At 46.5% G+C, this 19,021-nt stretch overlaps 1 long non-coding RNA gene, 1 other non-coding gene and 1 pseudogene across 2 annotated transcripts; 2 read left to right on the plus strand and 1 right to left on the minus strand.

Annotated features, from left to right (window-relative positions):
• Positions 1-14,198, plus strand: LOC141569867 (uncharacterized). Its single transcript, XR_012493632.2, has 5 exons — positions 1-136; positions 8,219-8,398; positions 9,607-9,677; positions 10,839-11,054; positions 12,523-14,198. It is a non-coding gene; the product is annotated as an uncharacterized LOC141569867 (long non-coding RNA).
• Positions 10,976-11,097, plus strand: LOC148757076 (U5 spliceosomal RNA). Its single transcript, XR_016022470.1, has one exon. It is a non-coding gene; the product is annotated as a U5 spliceosomal RNA (small nuclear RNA).
• Positions 14,199-16,676: 2,478 nt separating the features above from the next.
• On the minus strand, positions 16,677-16,796 carry LOC148757077 (5S ribosomal RNA; annotated as a pseudogene).
• Between the last annotated feature and the right edge of the window lie 2,225 nt (positions 16,797-19,021).

Genomic DNA, 19,021 nt, shown 5'->3' on the forward strand with positions numbered 1-19,021 from the left:
CCCTTTTCTCAGCTTCTCCCTGTCAAGTTAATACCAAAGATGTGTTGGCTGAAGCTCTGTGTTCTGTTGATCGTCCATGACTGTTCCTTTCTATTCAGCTGCAGAAACAATACTCAGGCCTCACAGTCCCCACCAGGTACTTGCCCTTTCCTCTGCTCTCCGTAATAGCACAGTTTTTTGTGTTTTTTAAGAGACATTTTTATATACCGACTCTACGTCCTTAACTCCCTTTACTTTTCCTTCTGTGCCAACCAACTAGAACAGCAATCCATTAAATAAAATTGTTCTCATTAGCAAAGATTGAAGGTTAATTTCTACAATTTCCTAAAGCAAATGTAAAGATGTTAGGAACTTTGGTTGCAATAAGTGCAGAATAAATTAATTCACTTAGTTTTTACCACAAGTACTTGGAATGAGCATTTTGTAACCGTTTTGGGCCATTCTTATATTAGCTACATTGTCAGGATTTATGACTTTGATGCAAGATTGATTTGCAGTATACGTTACTATTAGGCAAGATTTTAATACTGCCAGGGATTTGCTACTTCATCCTGTATCATGTGTGGAGAAAAATGAAGATCTTATTTATTGTGGTCCTCTTTTTTACAAAAATCATTATTTTTATTAGTTTCAGGTGTACAAAGAAATGTAACAGTTAGACATTTACACCCCTCACAAAGCGATAGCCTCCCTTCCCCAAGCTACTACCACTCTGACAGCTTATATAGCTGTTACTATACCATTCGCTGTCTTCCTTATGCTGCACTTCTCCCTCTGTCACAACATATATGTATGTATATGTATATGTATTTAATTATAGGTGAGATGTCCACTAATCATTCTACCTCAGCTTCAGTGTCCACCGTAGTGTTCAGGCATCGGCACAGGCTCCCAGTGATCCCACTGAGAAGGCCAGTGCCCACCTGGCACCTTACGTAATCTTGACAACATTGTTGATTATATTCCTCATACTCTTGTTTCATATACTCACGACTATATTGAGTCTCCTAATTTGTTCTTTCTGATTCCTTCACCTTCTTGCCATTCTCTCCTCCCCACCATTGAGCAACCAACATTTTTTCCCCTATATCTCTGAGTCTATTTCTGTTTTGTTTGCTCATTTATTCTGTTCTTTAGGTTCCACATGTAATTGAGATCATATGGTATGTGTGTTTTCTAAGTCTGAGTTATTTAACTTAGCACAATATTTACAAGGTCCATTCATGTTGTTGCAAATGGTAATATTTAATTCTATTTTATAGCCAAATAATAATCCATAGTACAAATGTACAACAGTTTCTTTATCCAACCATATATTGATTGGCATATCAGTTTTTTCCGTATCTTGGCTGATGTAAATAGTGCTGCACTGAACATAGGGGTGCATATTTTTTTTAAATTAGAGTTTTGTAGTTTTTAGGACAGATACTCAGGAATGTAATTGCTCGGTCATAAAGCAGTGCCATTTTCAATTTTTTGAGGTCCTTCCATACTGTTTTCCATAGTGGCTGCACCAATCTGCAACCCCATTAACAATGCACAGTGTTCTCTTTTCTCCAAATCCTTGCCAACACTTGTTGTTTGTTGATTTATTGATGATAGCTATTCTGATAGGTGTGAGGTGGTATCTCATTGTGGTTTTTATTTGCATGTATCTAATGATAGTGATGTTGAGCATGTTTTCTTATGTCTGTCTGTTTGCCATCTTTATGTCCACTTTTTTTTTTTACTTGAAAATGTTTTGATCTTTTCTTTTTGTTCTTTTTTTAATTAAAGTTTTTTGGGGTGACAATTGTTAGTAAAGTTACATAGAATTCAGGTGAACAATTCTGTATTACATCATCTATAAATCACATTGTGTGTTCACCACGGAGAGTCAGTTCTCCTTCCATCACCATATATTTGATCCCCTTTAACCTCATCTACCATCCCCTTCTCCCCCTTGCCCTCTGGTAACCACTAAGCTGTTGTCTGTGTCTATGAGTTTTTGTTTCTCATTTGTTTGTCTTGTTCGTCTGTTTTTGGCAATCCCTCTCCTGGGTATCTACCCCAAAATTCTGAAAACATTTATCCATAAAGATGTGTGTGCTCCAATGTTCATTGCAGCTGTATTTATAGTGGCCAAGACAAGGAAACAACCAAAATGTCCTTCGATACATGAACGGAGATAGAAGTTGTGGTATATATCCACAATGGAATACTATTTGGTGGTAAGAGAAAAGATGAAATAGAACCATTTGTGACAACATGGATGGAATTTGAGATTATAATGCGAAGCGAAATAAGCCAGACAGAAAAAGTAGAGAAACATATGGTTTCACTGACACATGGTATATGTCCACTCTAGAGAAATATTTCTTGATGTCCTCTGCCCATTTTTTAATCGAGTTTTTTGGTATTGAGTTGAGTTTTTAAGTTAATTATGGCATTAACCCCTTATGAGATATATCATTGGAAAATACCTTGTCCCACTCAGTAGGATGCGTTTTTGTTTTATTTATGGTTAAGATTCCCGTGAAAAAACTTTTCAGTTTGATATAGTCCCAAATATTCTCTTTTCTTTCTCCTGACTGTGATGGAATACAGCAAGCTATAAGAGAAAACAATGGTAAAAACATTATATCAAGCTATTCATCTATGATATGTTATTAATAGATATTCAGATGATGCTGTTAAATAAGAGAACACTGAATTTAGAGGACAAAGGAATTTTCTTTTAGTTTGTTTTTCTTGAAAAATTTAAATAAACCTCCAGTAAATGCATACACAAAGAACAATGTGTTGCCCACTACTTTGAATAAAATGACCTAAGCAGAGCTTCCCACCCATCAGGTGATCCATTGCATACTACTGAGCTGTCAGGGGATCAGTTGTAGCCTTTTCTATTTACCCCAGTGTTCGCTGTATGAATACAAATATTTTCTATGTGTGCCATGATGTGCAGAAGGTAGATAACACTTGTCACTTGTAAATATATATATATACACACACACACATATATGTATATATGTAGACATATATGTCTATATGTAGATATATATGTATAAACATATATATCTCCATATATCCATATCAACATACACACACACACACACACACACACACACACACGTATCTATCTTCCCCCCTTTGGCCTTCTTAAAGGACTGACGGCAAAAGTGTTTATTGTCAACACTTTTTAAATTCAGTAAACTTCACAGGGAAAGAAAGTGACCAAATACCGTAAAGGAAAAACCTGTCCTCTTCCATACCATATACAGAGATGTAATAAGTAGACAATTTTAACAGGTACACACACCATTATTCTGAGACACTCATTTAGTTACTGAAGAAGGATATTAAACGATGACTTTCACGATGAGTAAATCAGAAATGAAATAGTCTTATAAAGATAACTAGGTGATAGCTTCCTGCTCTCTTGATTGAGAGACCACTGTCACCTAGGAATTCATCGGAAAGTCACGATGCAAGGGTTGAACCGATAGGGATCATTTTACTCAAAAAAAATACTTGTTCAAACTGAAAATATTAATAGAGTCTTACTAACATGGATAATGGATAGAACAGTGTCTCTGCTCCCTCATCTTCTAAATCACTGTCTCGATCCACTACTTCATCTAATCTACTGTTGATTCCCTCTGATGTATTTTTCATTTCAGTTATTATAGTCATTATTTATGATAAGTTCTTTTTTATGTTTTCTCTCTGCGTTTTTATGTTTTCTACCTCTTTGTTGAATTTCTCCCTGAGAACATTGAGCATCCTTATAAACAGTGATTTGACTTCTACATCTGGTAGATTTCTTGTGTTCGTTTCGTTTAAGTCTTTTTCTGGACCTTTGTCTGTTCTTTCATTTACCAAATATTTCTTTGTCTTCCCATTTTGGTTGCCCCCCCTATGTTTGTTTCTATGTAAGGCTGCTATGCCTCCCAGTCTTAGCAGAGTAGGCTTACGTAGTAGGTGTCCTGTGGGACCCAGTGGTGCAGACTCCTTGGTCACCAGAGCTGGGTGTTTCAGGTGTGTCCCCTGTGTGCCATGCGTGTACCTACCTCTTGTAGTTGAGACTTGATCACTGCTTACGTGTCAATGAGAAAGATTGACTGCCTGTGAGGACTGGCTGGGACTACAGTACAGGAGCTGTGGTGTGGGGGGGCTGACCCTACAGAGCACAATTCAGTTTAGTGGGGGTTCAGCTGCCTGTCAGATCAGCCCTTTAGATTTGTCATCCTTGGAGATGGCTGTGTAATGCTTTGGCTCTGTTTAAAGCTGGTAACTGGGCCTGCCAGCCCCAGGGTCTTCTGAAGGAGGCCTCACTGCAGACCAAGTTCAGCTGCAGTCTGTGCCCTGCCTGACGGCACCGGGCATGAGCCTCCCGTTAATCCGCAGATGGCTGCCACCTGCACTGTACTTGGAGTTGCCTTGAGAGGCCAAGCTCCGACCTGAAGCCAGCTGCCACCAATGCCGGGGGCTTAGGGCCGCTCAGCCACTGATAAGGGTCATGCTGAAGCCAGATGTTGCTTGTTTGGGTTTTGTGAACCTCTGAGAGATTTTAGGAATGTCCCAGCATGAGTGAAAGTAGACCATTTTAATGGAAAAGCAGCTTGGGTGTGCCTGAAATTTGGGTAGAGCAGGGTTTCACAATCACCAGGGCAAATGAACGGCATTAGCCAGTTTGATGAGACTCAGGTGAGACGTCTGTGTGCGTCTGCATGCAGGGAGGGGGAGGGCTCAACAAACTCATAATGGCTTTCACCTGCTCATCGGTCCAGAAGCAAGCAGCCCCTTCAGCCTTCAATCTGAAGCCAGAAAACTCGGTTCCTCCCCATACGTTCCTGGTACCTTCTGAGCTGCTATTCCAGTGCTGGAGCTCAGAGCCAGTGATTCCATTGGTGGGTAAGTCCATATGTGTTCCCTTTAAGAGGCGTGCCTGGCAGTGCAGCCGCCCTCTGTCACACTCAGTCACAATCTCCCCTGGTATTCACAGCCAGAAGTCTGGGGACTTCTCTCCCCAGCATTGGAGCCCTGGGATGGGGAGCAGCTGGGACACCTCCCACCTCTGGGGAGGGAAACTGCAGTTGAGATATACCTCCGGATTTTTAATGGTCACATGCAGGTGTTGGAACAGCCCATTCCATGTTTCTGGTTTCTACCTCTTTAACGAGTCTCAAGTTGGCTTCTTGTGTATGCTTGTAGGGGCAGGGCTTTCGGTACAGCTGGAATTCAGATGATTCTGAACAGTGTTTTTCTTGGTTTAGCTGTAATTGATGTGGTCCTGAGAGGTGAGCACAGTGTTTACCTGCTCCGCTCTTTTGACCAGAAATTCCCAAGCTATGTAACTCTAGAGGAAAGGTGATTTAATCCTCCAGGGTGAAGAAGCTTCTCTCCATTGTATTTGAGGTAATAAAACCGTAAGAGATGATTTTCTGCCACAACGTAATGAATATTTTATAGGAAAAAAATTTCCAGGTTGTGGAGTGTGAATCAAGGCTGAATAGAGAAAAACGCAGCTCCTGAGAACAGGAAGCAGGAGAATGTGGCAAATTATAGTTAAGTAAATGTGAGCTCTTAAGATGACATGGAGAGTTTCACTGCCTGGGAAGGTGAGAGGCGGAGTCAATATTGTAGCTGAGCGTGTTACAAAATAAGCATCTTTGGCTCAACTATGATGGTCACCCTGACATTACTGTCATGCAGGGTGTTGTGCGGGAGACCCTGCTCGCTGCGCCATTTGTCTGTGATAAGATGGCCATTTCATAAAAGTTCTTTAAAGTCTAGCATGAGATACCAAAGGAAACTAAGTTTGGAAACAAAAGAAGTTAGAGAATTCATTCCCTAAGTTCTAAAATTGTTGTTTTCAGTAAATGTGACATGGAATTTGAAATATAAATTATTTTTTATATCTAATATTTCTGTGGCTGTTAAATTAATTTTTTCTGTTTAGTATCATATTTCATGTTGAAGGTTCATTCTACATCATTTCTTAGAGGATTTTGATACAGCTTCTTGCATGAGCAGATCGAGAAACTTCGTGATGTTTGTAAAGTAGAGGATACGAGAAGTGTAGGCACACTCGTAGCCACATTGGTGTGGAAAGTAATGAATTTTTTATGAATTGATATTCTGTCATTGCATATCCCAGCTGATCGATTCATAACACTTCATCTGTTGACAAATGCATTATGCATTCAACAGAACTCTCCTCACAACTGTGTACTTGCTGAATTACAGGAAAAATTGAAGAACATGATAAATCCTTGTAGCGTGATGGTATAAATGTTTCTGATGGATTGCAGTCAAGATATGCTGTTGATTCTATCCTCAGGTTTCCCATCAATCCATTCTTCAGATAAAAAATATGATCTCTGACGTGCTCACAGTCTTCTTACTCATTCCTTTGTGTGTGTTTTTTGCATTTTACAAATGTAATTGATGGATTTGATGTAAATGGTACAGATGTCATTGTTTGTATCCATATTTGAGAAAAAAAGATGTTTACAAGAATAAGAAAAAGACATTCAAAAAATGTGTGCTTTAATTGAGATGTTTCTACTTCTGTTTTGACACCCTAAATTTCCCAGTTTGGAATTCCTTGTTTAATCGGCTTTCCCAGACATTAATTATCACCCTCGGAGAATTTTCCAGTATTCTGAAATGCTCATTTAAACGTTGCCCTTTACCTAAGTTGCTAACATGTCGACTATGTTTTAACTTGACGTCATGTTAGTGTTGTTACACGAATGACGTTAAGCCAACCTGATGTTCTGATTAGCAGACTATGTGTGTGTGTGCGGGCAGGCACGCTTATGGTGTCTTTGATTATTTCAAGCGGTGGGAGTAAGTAATCACAATGACTATTTGGTAGACACAATCTTCGAAAACTGTAATTCTGAAACTTTTGGGCCTTAGGGTCCTTTTATACTATTAAGAATTTAAAAAAACAAAAAACAGAAAGAATTATTGAGAATCCCAAAGAATTTTGTGTAAGTTGGGAGTGTCTGTTGATACCCTGTTTCCCCCAAAATAAGGCCTACCCAGACAATCAGCTATACTGCATCTTTTGGAGCAAAAATCAATGTAAGACCTGGTCTTATTTTATGTTCGATAAGACCTGGTTTATAATATAGTAAAATAAGACCAGGTCTCACATTGATTTTTGCTCCAAAAGACGCATTAGAACTGATTGTCCAGTTAGGTGTTGTTTTCAGGGAAACACGATATTTACAATATTAGAAATTATAACAGAAAAATTTAAAGTGCAAGCACACCCGTCATGCACATTCCATTCGCCCTTAGAGAGATGACCCAGTAACCACTAGAGCTACGATGTCACCATGGCTGTGGAACACTCTATGGGACACTGATCAAGAGAATGAGAGTGAAAATGGCAAATGACATTTAGTATTCCTGAGAAGGTAGTTTTGACCTCTTCAGGCCCCTGAACTCATACATCTTGGGACTTCAGGGACTCTCACGTGACATTGAGAACTACCTTTGGAAGCCCCATGATGTGACATGATGAAGCTACTCCTCATGAAGAGACAGGCTTTAAAGCTTCACCTCTACAGTTGTTTCTTTTGTCTTGCCCTTGTCTTCAAAACTTTATCTGAGAGTTTTGTTTTTTCTAAAAGGAAAATAAGTTTGTGATATATTCCCTTTCTGTCTTGTGACACTCTGTACCCTTTGGAGGTAGCTAGTTTGGACCTAATCTGATCCTATATTTCCTTGGAAGCAGTAAGATCACCCAAGGCTGTCCTCTGTCATATGAAGTTCTGTTTACTTGAGGCTTAAAGGATGAATTCTGAAGATATTTGTGCATTTAGAAAAGACCATTTCCTTGGAATAAGTGGTCTCTTATTTGAAGCAGTACCATTCATTAAAAGCTTTTTAAACCCATGTTTTACATGCATATTTAAACTTAAAATAGGTGGCTGGACATAACTTTTGATAATAACAAAGAAATTCATACCGTGAACAATCTTAACTATTAAGAAGCAAAGCTGTGACCTGAAACACATTATGTAACAGAAATCGCTGAGTGGCAACACTTAATTGAACTTATCTATGTGAATGGCAGGTATAGGACACCTAAAGTAACGTGTGCGATGAAGGAGTAGCGTGTTTGGGGAAAGGGAGGACATGGGACTGAAGAAGGAAGTTTTACACGATTGTCAAATTTGTGTTATCATTTCCATTTTACTCAATGAGAACTTCTTTTCAGATTCTTCAGAATGGGATCCTACTGCTTTGAGCTTCAGTGATGACACTCGTGAAAGATCCAGGGATTGGAAAGTTGATGATCAATGTCCATTTGCATCACACTCAATGACGCAAAATCTGTCAGCATCCACAGAGTTTGGACACATGATCTTAGTAGATAAAGAAAAGACTCATATTGGAGGTGTGTTCCTATTAGGATATTATAGGCTCTGTGACTTGTGTGAATCACAGCTACCGGGAAACAGAGACAGCAAAGAACATTAAAAAAAAAAAAGAAAAAAAAGAAAGAAAGAAACAGAAAGAGTTTAACCCTAGAGCACCTCTGTGTGGCTTCACCATAGTTTTCTGACTTTCCAAAAGTCATTTTGTGGCAAAATCTACTTTATATTCACTCCATTTATTCAACAGATATCCAAACGGAATACCTTTCAGCAAGACATTTGCATTCTTCCGGTAACTCCAGTCACATATACGTAAATAAGAAAGACAATGAGTTGACAGCATGATTTCCTTTAGAGTAACACTTAGCCTACCCTGGGGAGTGGGCAGGGGGATTATATGTAGAACGTTGGAGGCAGATTGGAAACATAGGAAGAGATCTAAAGATTGATTACTGAGAGGACACGTGGTTTCTTAGCTTTAGTTTTATAGCCCTGAGTTAATTCCCAAGTATCAGTTATAACTCTATTCAGTGTAACTGAAAAAGCACCTTCTGAAACCAAATATTAAAATATTTCTTGCATTTTCTATGGCTTTATGTACCTCAGAGTGGACTTTTCCAGCCGTAATGGATTTTGTTGAGAATTTGCTGCATTGTACTTCCTTCACAGCTGTGTCCACATAGTCTGTCCCCTCTTATCTCAGTTCTTCCTTAAAGCCCATTGCTGAATCCTCAAAGATTAAAGGAAATTTGTCAGGATAGTAGAGGAAAACACTTCAGATATGAGGAAAGGTGTACACTGACAAAGGCGTAAACAGTAACACAACTTCTGGAAACTGTGAACGATGTTGCAGTTGAATCTTAGGGTGCTGTTGAAAGGTACTCTTAGGAGGTAGACAACAGAGTACATCACGACGAGATATGTCTGTCCAGTATTTGTTTGTTTTGTTCTGTTTCTGACTGTGTTTTCATTGAAGTTGGGTGAATGAATTTGTGAATGGATTTTGACATGTTTATATGCCTTCAGCTTTGTGACATTTGTTATTTCCCAAATGGTTTGTTGAAGTTTTAGGTAATCACAAGTATTTTTTAAGTCAATGTTCAGTGAAAGATTAAGCTTAATTTAAAGTCTCAATTGATAACATGTTATTTTGTTTCCATAGAGATTATAGTTTTTATCTAAATGTCCTGAGTAGTTCATTTTATCTAATATATAGATTTATCCACAGAACTACATTTAAGCATGAAATCAGAGAAAGAGCAAGTGGGGCTTGATGGAAGTGAAAAGAACCACTGTCATGTATGTGAAAATTTACTTTTAAATTTCTAGAATAATGTCGTTTTTAATGCATCAATAACGTAACATGGCCCATTGAAATTAACTTTCAAGCTAGCTTTTTAAGAGTCACTAGGTCATAATTGAATATTATTTTCATCACATTTGAACTGCTTACAAAACTTTAAATATGGTTAGAATCTATAGTTACTTGTAAGTCAATTTTATTCTTGGAACTGAGGCAAAAGAAAAAAAAAAGTCCTGAATATTGTTTTCTTCCTCGTTGTTTTAACTTCCTTACATGATAAAGAAGGTACCATCAATTATTGAATCAGACAATTAAACAGTTGAAATTATGAACACAGTGCAAATGCTGACCACTGAGTCGGACTCGTGTGAAAGGACTCATCATTCTCAGTGGTTCAAAATTTGGAGTTTTGTATGGCTGCTCACTAAGGCCGAGGTGAGAGATGGACTCTGCCTTGGGACCTCTGTGTAATTGACTTCCGAGTCTACATTGAGGTAGAGGATGGGGTCATGAAATCAACTCACCTGCCTATTAAGAGAACCACATCCTGCACGATGAGACCTTCTGTTGTTAGGGTACAAGCACTTTCTAGTTTTTCATTTTGGTGTAGGAAATTGGTCAGTGTTACTCATTGCTTTTATCTGCTCACCTCAGTGGGTATGAGAATCAATTGGAACTGAATGCAACAGGTAACTCTATGAATGCATAACCCTTTCATAGTATATAATCTGAATAAAAATTTAGAAATTGGCTTCTCTTTCTGCTTCATGTAAATGTTTTTGTGTCCTAATAGTTTAAAGTTTGCCTCTTCTCCAGCTATTAATCTTTAAAAATGTTGTTAGGTTCACGGTAGGTACTCACTAATTAAGATATGGTGGGGTGACATATTTTAAGGGAGGAAGCCTCTATAACATTTAGCAATCATCTACTAATTCATTTTTGGGTGGATTTAACATCTAATGAATTGTTTAGTTCAAACAGGGACAAAATTCGATTGGTGGGTTCATGTTTTTCTCTTAATTTAGACTGAGGCACTTTATCTGCCACTTCCTAGTTGTAGTCCAGTAATTTGGGAGTAAGTAAACATCGATTAAGAAGTTTAACACTTAAATTTTAATTACGTTCTAATTTTTCTTTGTTCATACACGATGCGCTAGGTGGCAGTAGAGCAACGTGACACTCAGAGGAGACGTTCTCCAGGGCACAATGACAGAATATTACAAGATGCAATTCTGACTAATGACCTTTGCAAACAAAAGGAGAAAGAAATAGATTTTAAGAAAATGAACTCTTTATACTCTGGTTTCTCTCCAAATCGTATAAATCTTTCGCCTTTTACTAAAGATTTCCGTGGAAAGAAAAAGAACTCTGAGGTATTTTGTTTAGTCATTTTCAAACACATGTGTAATTGTGTGTATATATATTTAAAAACCAACACTGTACATATGGGAAATATTGAGGATTTTGAAAGCATATGTATGTGTGTATGTGTTTGTGAGTCTGTGTGCATCTCTGTGTGCATGTGTGAAAGTGTGTGTGTGTGTGTGTGTGTTTTATGCGGAGTGACGTTTTTGGTCCATTGCAGTAAATGATATTCTTGATTCAAATCCGTCTATGTCCAACAGACAAGTGGTGACATTCACAGTGGCCTCATCCATAGTGAAGGCTTTAACACTTTTTGCAGGAATCTATGAGCTTTCTATAATCTCAAAACGATTGCTACTATCAACAGATGTTCCAGTTTTCGGCAGTGATTTCATCCCCTTGCTGTATCAATAGAGAGGTTAGTTTTCATTTCCATTGAGGCTAATGTACAGCCAGGTCAGACCATATTTTACATTCATTCTCCTCCTTTTGAGAAAAGGAACAATTTGCTCCAAGTAGTATCCTATTTCAGTACAATGAACTTTTGAAGAAGATTGTATGCCATGGTGTGTGTGTGTGTGTGTGTGTGTGTGTGTGTGTGTGTATATATGTGTGTGTGATATATATATATATGTGTGTGTGTGTGTGTGTGTGTGTATATATATATACCAAGTGATAATTTACTGATGAGTATTTTATTCCTAGTCAAATAGGTCAGTGTATTTTCCCATTTTATAATTATGGCTACTTTAAACATTATAAAGAGGAAATAAAATTACTGCAGCAGCAAATATTCTCATGAATTTCTAAGGCCTCTTCAATTTATATATTTACACTAGAGGAATCGCTGTGGTTTGGTGTGAGAGCACTATTGTAGAGTCAGAAGTCCTGGGGAAAACCCTAAACTCACTGATCTTTTCAATTTCTCTGTTTTAGATTGTGATAACAAACGAGAAGAGCTTAGTGCAATGCCTAGATTTATCAGCTATTAGTAGATGTAATTTTCATAACTGACTATGAAAATACTGGAAAATTAGAATATCTATGGAATATATCAGAAAAAAGAATTTTAGGAAATTTAATCTGTCTGAATATAGGCAGAGTTAATACTCTTACTCTGGATTTGCTGTATTTTCCGACTGGAAACTCTTTTTTAAAGTGAGATTTCTTAATCATTTATGCCTTCTCATTTTGTATCTTTTCCAAATCAGAGACTCTTAAAATTCTCTTATGATTTTAAAATTCTGTTTTCCACTCTCATGGATTCAGCCTTTTGTACTAAATTTTTGAACTTTGGAGAATTTATGCTTGTACAAAGTTGGAGGTTTGGGATATCCATTTATTTCAATCAGTGGGATATCCATTTATTGCAACCTTTCATTATATAAACATATAGGTTCTTCTTTAATTTCAGAGGATATCACAATACGTCATTTCACTGAGGGCTAGTTACAAGTCTTTTTTTCTTTTACCTAGGTTTCTGAGAGTCATGAAAAACAAAAAGATCTGTTGCATGAAATTGCCATACTAAGACTGGAAACAGATAGGGTTAAAAATGCGTATCAGGAAATGGAAAAAAAGTATTTTGAGGACATTGCAATTGTAAAAGAAAAGAATGACCATCTTCAAAAGACAATAAAACTCTATGAGGAAACACTAATGAAAACAATATTTCAATGTAATGGACAGCTGGATGTTCTGACAGCTGAGAATAAAAGACTAACCTCTGAAACGCGGAGTGGAAAACGAAACAGAGAAAGACTGCAAACAGAAGTTGAATCCTGCCATTCTAGACTGGCTACCGCTATCCACGGTCTTGAGCAAAGTCGGAAATCTAAAAGAGGTGTACTGCTTGCTTTCCAGAGAACAAGAGAGGAATGGTTTGTTTTACGGGACAAAGTGAATTTTGATGTGTCTAGCCTAAAAGATAACAATGAGATTCTTTCTCAACAACTTTCTAAAGCTGAAAGTAAATTCAGTAGTCTAGAAACTAAGTGCCATCACACAGGAGTTGCTCTTAGAGAAACGACTTTGGTTTTAGAACGTGTTCACAGAGACCTAAGCCAAACACAGTGTCAAAAAAAGAAAATTGAACACATGTATCAAAGTGATCGAGAAAAAGTGAACACATACATTGGAAAGCTGGAATCCCTAGAGGAGAGGTGTTCTCACCTACAAAGTGAAAATACATTGCTTCGACAGCAACGGGATGATGCTCGCAACAAAAGTCACAATGAAAAGCGAGTAATTAGTATCCAAGACCAGTTTCAGATTATCATAAAAATATTTCACCTCAAACTGAGAAACTAGATTGTATGCTGGAGGAGAGAAATAAGGTGTTACTCAATGAATGGACTCATTTAAATGAAAGACTGTATCATCATGAAAACATGAAAGCAGAAAGAGAAGTAAGTATCCAGAAAGAAACATAGTTTTCAAATTACCTGAAACAAAATTCAATGTTCAGATATTTGATGATGGTGAAATGTTAAATGTAGGTGAATATTAAAAATATATAGACTACAAATATATAGCCCCCGCTCAGGGCAACCGAGGGGGTCGCAGGGTCCTCTCAGTGTCCTCCAGCCCTAGGGACGTGCAACCCAGTCCCATGCCCTGGCCGGCCCCACCCACTGGCCCAAAGCCAGGGAGAGCCACCCCTGCCACCAGGGTACAGCAGCTCCAGTCTACAGCCACTCTTCGTCACAAGACTTTAGTTGTGGCCCTCACCCCTAGTCAGCGACCGGAGACCTGCCCGATCTCCGGTCCCTTCACTGGTTACACGTCACCTCTCCTGACCCCGGGAGGTGAGAGAGAGGATGAGAGAAGGCCAGAGACGGAGCAAGAGAGAGGCGGAGAGAGACAGACGGGGACTGTGGAGACAGACTCCCAGAGAACAGTTTCCAGGCTCTGGACCTCGCATGGAGGGGTGCTGCGTGGGGACTGCAGGGTCAGCAGCTGTGACCGCTTGGCCATCAGCTGTTGCCAGTTGGCAATTGGCCACCGGAGGAGCTGCGGTGCCGAAGCTAGGAAGCGCGGATACTGGACGGCAAATTGCAGAGGGGCGCGGATTGCACTTGGCCGGCTTGGTGGGTCGGTAGGTTGGTGGGTCTGTTGGTTGGCAGAGAATCGGCCGGCAGGTTGGGGATCGGGCGGCTCCGGCTTGCCGTGTCTCCAAGCAAGCCCCCCGTGAGAAATCGTGCTATGAGACCCCTATCCGTGGCTGCTTTGCTGTTCCTTCTTGGCCTCGCCATATCCTGCGTTCTTGTGTGGGCAGAGGGACTAGAGTCCCCGCAGGACAGGGACCGACAGACAGAACGGGAGGAGGAGTAAGAGGGAGCGAGATCGAAATATACACCTATATGTACCTGTATGTACCTAGACATACAGAGAGACATGGACAGAGACAGAGAAAGAGGGGGCTGGCACGCGGGGAGAGAGCTCCTGAGCTAGAGCCAGAGCCCCCCAGGCACGTCACAGAGCCAGAGAGACATGGGGTGGGGGAGGAGGGAGGGACGCACAAGCGGGCACACGGACTGGGACAGACGCACTGAGGCTGTTTTGAAGTGCCAGCTTCTAAACTGAAGTGTGGTCATGCCCGGGACTGGGCTCCACTAAGTAGGCAGTGCCCGGGCGTTGGCAGTCAAACTTGAAGCCCCCGGGCCGGGCCGGAGGGCCAGTGGGCTCTGAGCACAGCCCTGGGACCCCCCCGCAGGAGGAGAGTGGCAGCACACAGGCACCCTGGTTGTGAGGGTTGTGTGCCTGCACTTCCCCTTGTGGTGGTCTCTCCTGGAGTCCGAGGGCCTGCGGTGGGTTGAGGTGCTGCTCCCTCGGTCCCCTGGTTTACCCGGCTCTTTGTGCCCTATGTGTTGGGGCTACAGCGAACGGCGGAAAGGGAGGGCTGCTGGCCCTTGTGGGCGACGGAAGGGAGCACGTGGGGGTGTGGGGAGAGGTGCCTGCCGGCAGAGACACAGGCTCGGCTAACTGCTGCTGGCTGACGGCCTGCCTCAGTGAGGAGGACTAAGAAGAGGATGTGGGGGGGAGCCCTGGCCGACGGCCTGCTGTGCGGCCGGAGCTGCCAGCTTGTCGTGCCGGGGGGCTGACGGGCCCCTGGCCAGGGGGACCTTTGGCTGGCTGGGCGGCTGCAGAGGGGCAAGGGGCGGCCGGGTTTTGGAGGGAGCCACGCCAGGGCGGCGGAGCAAAAGGAGAGGCAAGCAAAAGCCTACAGGTATTCCCAGGCGGTCTCCCATCCAAGTACTAACTGGGTCCGACCCTGCTTAGCTTCCGAGATTAGGCGCGTTCATGGTGGTATGGCCTTAGACGCTGGGACCCGGCTCCCGCGCCCCAAGAGCCTGCTCCCGGCCTGTCTCGTGAGCGCCCGCCATGCAGATGAGCCGCTCCGGTGGCGAGCATCGACCCGCGGGCCGGCTCTGCCAGCACCGCGTCCCCCCCCAGTCCAGCTCCCCGCCTCTTCCTAATGCCCCTGGCGTGGGCGGCGGGCTACTCCTGGCCGACAGCGAGGCCCCTTCGCGCCACCCGAGGCTCCATGGGACACTGCCACTTCCCTGATGGTGCCAGAAGTCGTGGAACTCTGGCATCCTGGGACTCCCCGCACCCAGACCGGCATACAACCCGCCCCCCTACCGCCACCAGGTTTACCCCCAACCGCAGCCCCAAGGCTGGTGGAGGCCTGCACCAGCAGGCAACCCTGGGCCTGGGAGTTGTGGGAGGACCCCGCGGCGGCGGCGCGGGCGGCGGCGGCGGCGGCGGCGCGGGCGGCGGCGGCAGGGGAGGGTGGCGAGGTAGGCGATGGCAACCGCGTGGATGGCGCCAGGGCGGCGATGGCAGCGGCGACAATGGGGGCTTTGACGGTGGGCGCTGGGACACGGGGGCCGATGGCGGCGGCGGTGGCGGCGGGGGCTGGGGAGGGCGTGAGGGCGGTGCTGGCGGCGGAGGCCGGGAGAGCAGAGGCGAGAGACTGAGCGAGTATGGCATTGGTGGCGGCGGGGGCTGGGGCGGGGGCGGGGAAGATGGCGGTGCTGGAGGCGGGGAGAGCAGAGGAGGGAATTGAGGGAGTGCGGCAATGGCGGCAGCGGGGGAGGGGGAGGGCGTGAGGGCGGTGCTGGCGGCGGAGGCCGGGAGAGCAGAGGCGGGAGACTGAGGGAGTATGGCGATGGTGGCTGCGGGGGTCTGGGGCGGGGGCGGGGGAGATGGCGGGGCTGGAGGCGGGGAGAGCGGAGGAGGGAATTGAGGGAGTACGGATATGGCGGCGGCGGGGGCGGGGGTGGGGGAGAGGGCAGCGCTGGCGGGGGGGGGGGGGGGGGGGGTGGAGGGGTGGGGAGCCCGGTGGTGGCGGTGGCTTTGGCGCAGGCGGCGGTGGCGGCGACCGCGCGTCGGCGAAGGATTCGCGATGACGGCCTGCGGAACTGAAGAGGACTGAGAGGAGGGTGTGTGGGGGGAGCCCTGGCCCACGGGCCTGGTGTGCGGCCGGGGCTGCCAGCTTGTAGTGCCGGGCGGCTGACCCTCTGCTGGTCAGGGGGACCTGCGGCTGGCTGGGAGGCTGCAGAGGGGCAAGGGGCGGCAGGGGTTCGGAGGGAGCCACGTCGGAGCGGCGATGCAAAAGGAGACGCTAGCAAAAGCTAACAGGTATTCCCAGGCGGTCTCCCATCCAAGTACTAACCAGGACAGACCCTGCTTCGCTTCCGAGATCAGACGAGATCTGCTGCGTTCAGGGTGGTATGGCCTTAGGCACTGGGACCCGGCTCCCGGCACTCCAAGAGCCTGCTCCCGACTTGCCTCCTGAGCGCACGCGCCATGCTGCTGGGCCGCTCGGGTGGCGAGCATGTCTGCCCGAGTGCCTCCCGCCCGCTCCCCGCCTCCTCCGGTCGCCGCTGGTGTGGGCGACGGGCTACTCCTGGCCCGCAGCGAGGCCCCTTCGCGCCCCCCAGTGGCTCTAACGGGCCTCTGTCACTTCCCTGACTGTGACATATGTCTGGGCGCCCTGGCATCCTGGGCCTCCCCAGGCCCCGAAGGGCTTTTACCCCGCCCCCCTACCCCAACCCCTCTCATCTCCCCCCAGCCCCACAACCGCACACCCCCCTTGCTGCTGTGCTGTCCCCACCTCTCAGGGCCACCGAGGGGGTCGCAGGGTCCTCTCAGTCCCCTCCACCCTAGGGACGTGCAACCCAGGCCCTGGCCCTGGCCGGCCCCACCCACTGGCCCAAAGCCAGGGAGAGCCACCCGCGACCAGGGGGCAGCACCTCCAGACTGCCGCCACCCTTCGTCACACAGCCTTCTGTCTGGGCCCTCGCCCCTCATCAGCGACCGGCGTCCCGCCCGATCACGGGTCACTTCACTGGCTACACATCACCTCTCCTGACCCAGGGTGTTGAGAGAGAGGATGAGAGAAGGCCAGAGACGGAGCAAGAGGTAGGCGGAGAGAGACAGACGGGGACTGTGGGGACAGACTTGCAGAGAGCACTTTCCAGGCTCGGGGCCTCGCGTGGAGGGGTGCTGCGTGGGGGCTGCACGGACATCAGCTGTTACCGCTTGGACATCAGCTGTTGCCAGTTGGCCATTGGCCACTGGCAGAGCTGCGGTGGCCAAGCTAGGAAGCGCGGATGGTGGACTGCAAATTGCAGAGGGGCGCGGACTGCAGTGGGCCGGCTTGGTGGGTCTGTTGGTTGGCAGAGAATCGGCCAGCAGGTTGGGGATCGGGCGGCTCCAGCTTGCCGTGTCTCCAAGCCAGCCGCCTGTGAGACATGGTGCTATGAGCCCCCTATCCGTGGCTCTGTTGGTATTCCTTCTTGGCCTCGCCAAATCCTGGGTTCTTGTGCGGGCAGAGGGACTAGAGTCCCCGCAGGACAGGGACCGACAGACAGAACGGGGGGACAGGGGGACCGGGGGACGGGAGGACCGGGGGACAGGGGACCGGGAGACGGGTGTAAAGGGGGGGACAGGGAGAACGGTGGGACTGTAGGAACCCGGGGCGGGGGTACCGGGGGACGGGGTACCAGGAGATGGGGGAAGGGGGGCAGGGGGACAGGGAGACCGTTGGAACTGGGAGAACCGGGGGACGGGGGGTCTGGGAGACGGGGGCATGTGGGACGGGGGGAAGGGGTGACCGGAAGATGGGGGGACGGGAGTACGAGAGGGCCGGGGGGACGGGGGGACTGGGGGACCGGGGGACCGGGGGGACAGGGGGACTGGGTACTGGGAGACAGTGGGACCAGGGGACGGGGGGACCGGGAGATGGGGGGACACGGTACCAGGGGAAAGGGAGACCGGGGAATTGGGGGACAGGGAGACTGGGGGACTGGGGGATTGGGGGAATGAGAGGACGGTGGGACTGGCGGACGGTGGGACGGAGGGACCAGGAGACCGGTGGATGGAGGGACAGGAGTACGAGGGTACTGGGGGACGAGGGACATGGGGAGGGGGGGACCGGGAAACGGGGGAACGGGGGACCGTGAGACGGGGGGACCGGGAGATTGGGGACCTGGGGCCGGGGGGACTGGGTGACGGGGGGACCGGGAGACAGAGGGACAGGGGGACTGGAGGGTCGGGGGGACCGGGGGACGGGGGGACCGGGGGACGGGGGGACCGGGGCAACGGAGACGGGGGGGGGGGGGACCGGGGGAACGGCGGATGGGGGGACCAGGGGACCCGCGGACCGGGGGACCGGAGGTTGGGGGGACCGGGGGATAGGGGACCGGGCGACGGGGTGACCAGGGGCATGAATGGACTGGGGGGACGGGGGTACCAGTGGACCGGGAGATGGGGGGACCGGGGGACCGGGGACCGGGGGTTGGGGGACTGGGGGATGAGGGGACCGGGAGATCGGGTACCGGGGAACGGGGCGACTAGGAGACGGGGGACCGCGAGACGGGGGACCGGGGACGGGGTGACCGGGAGATGGGACACCGGGAGACGGGAGACTGTGGGACGGGAGGACCGGAAGACGGGGCGAACGGAG

The sequence above is a fragment of the Rhinolophus sinicus genome, chromosome 9 (assembly GCF_057876585.1).
Source record: "Rhinolophus sinicus isolate RSI-liver-muscle chromosome 9, RSI-T2T, whole genome shotgun sequence".
Classification (NCBI taxonomy): Eukaryota; Metazoa; Chordata; class Mammalia; order Chiroptera; family Rhinolophidae; genus Rhinolophus; species Rhinolophus sinicus.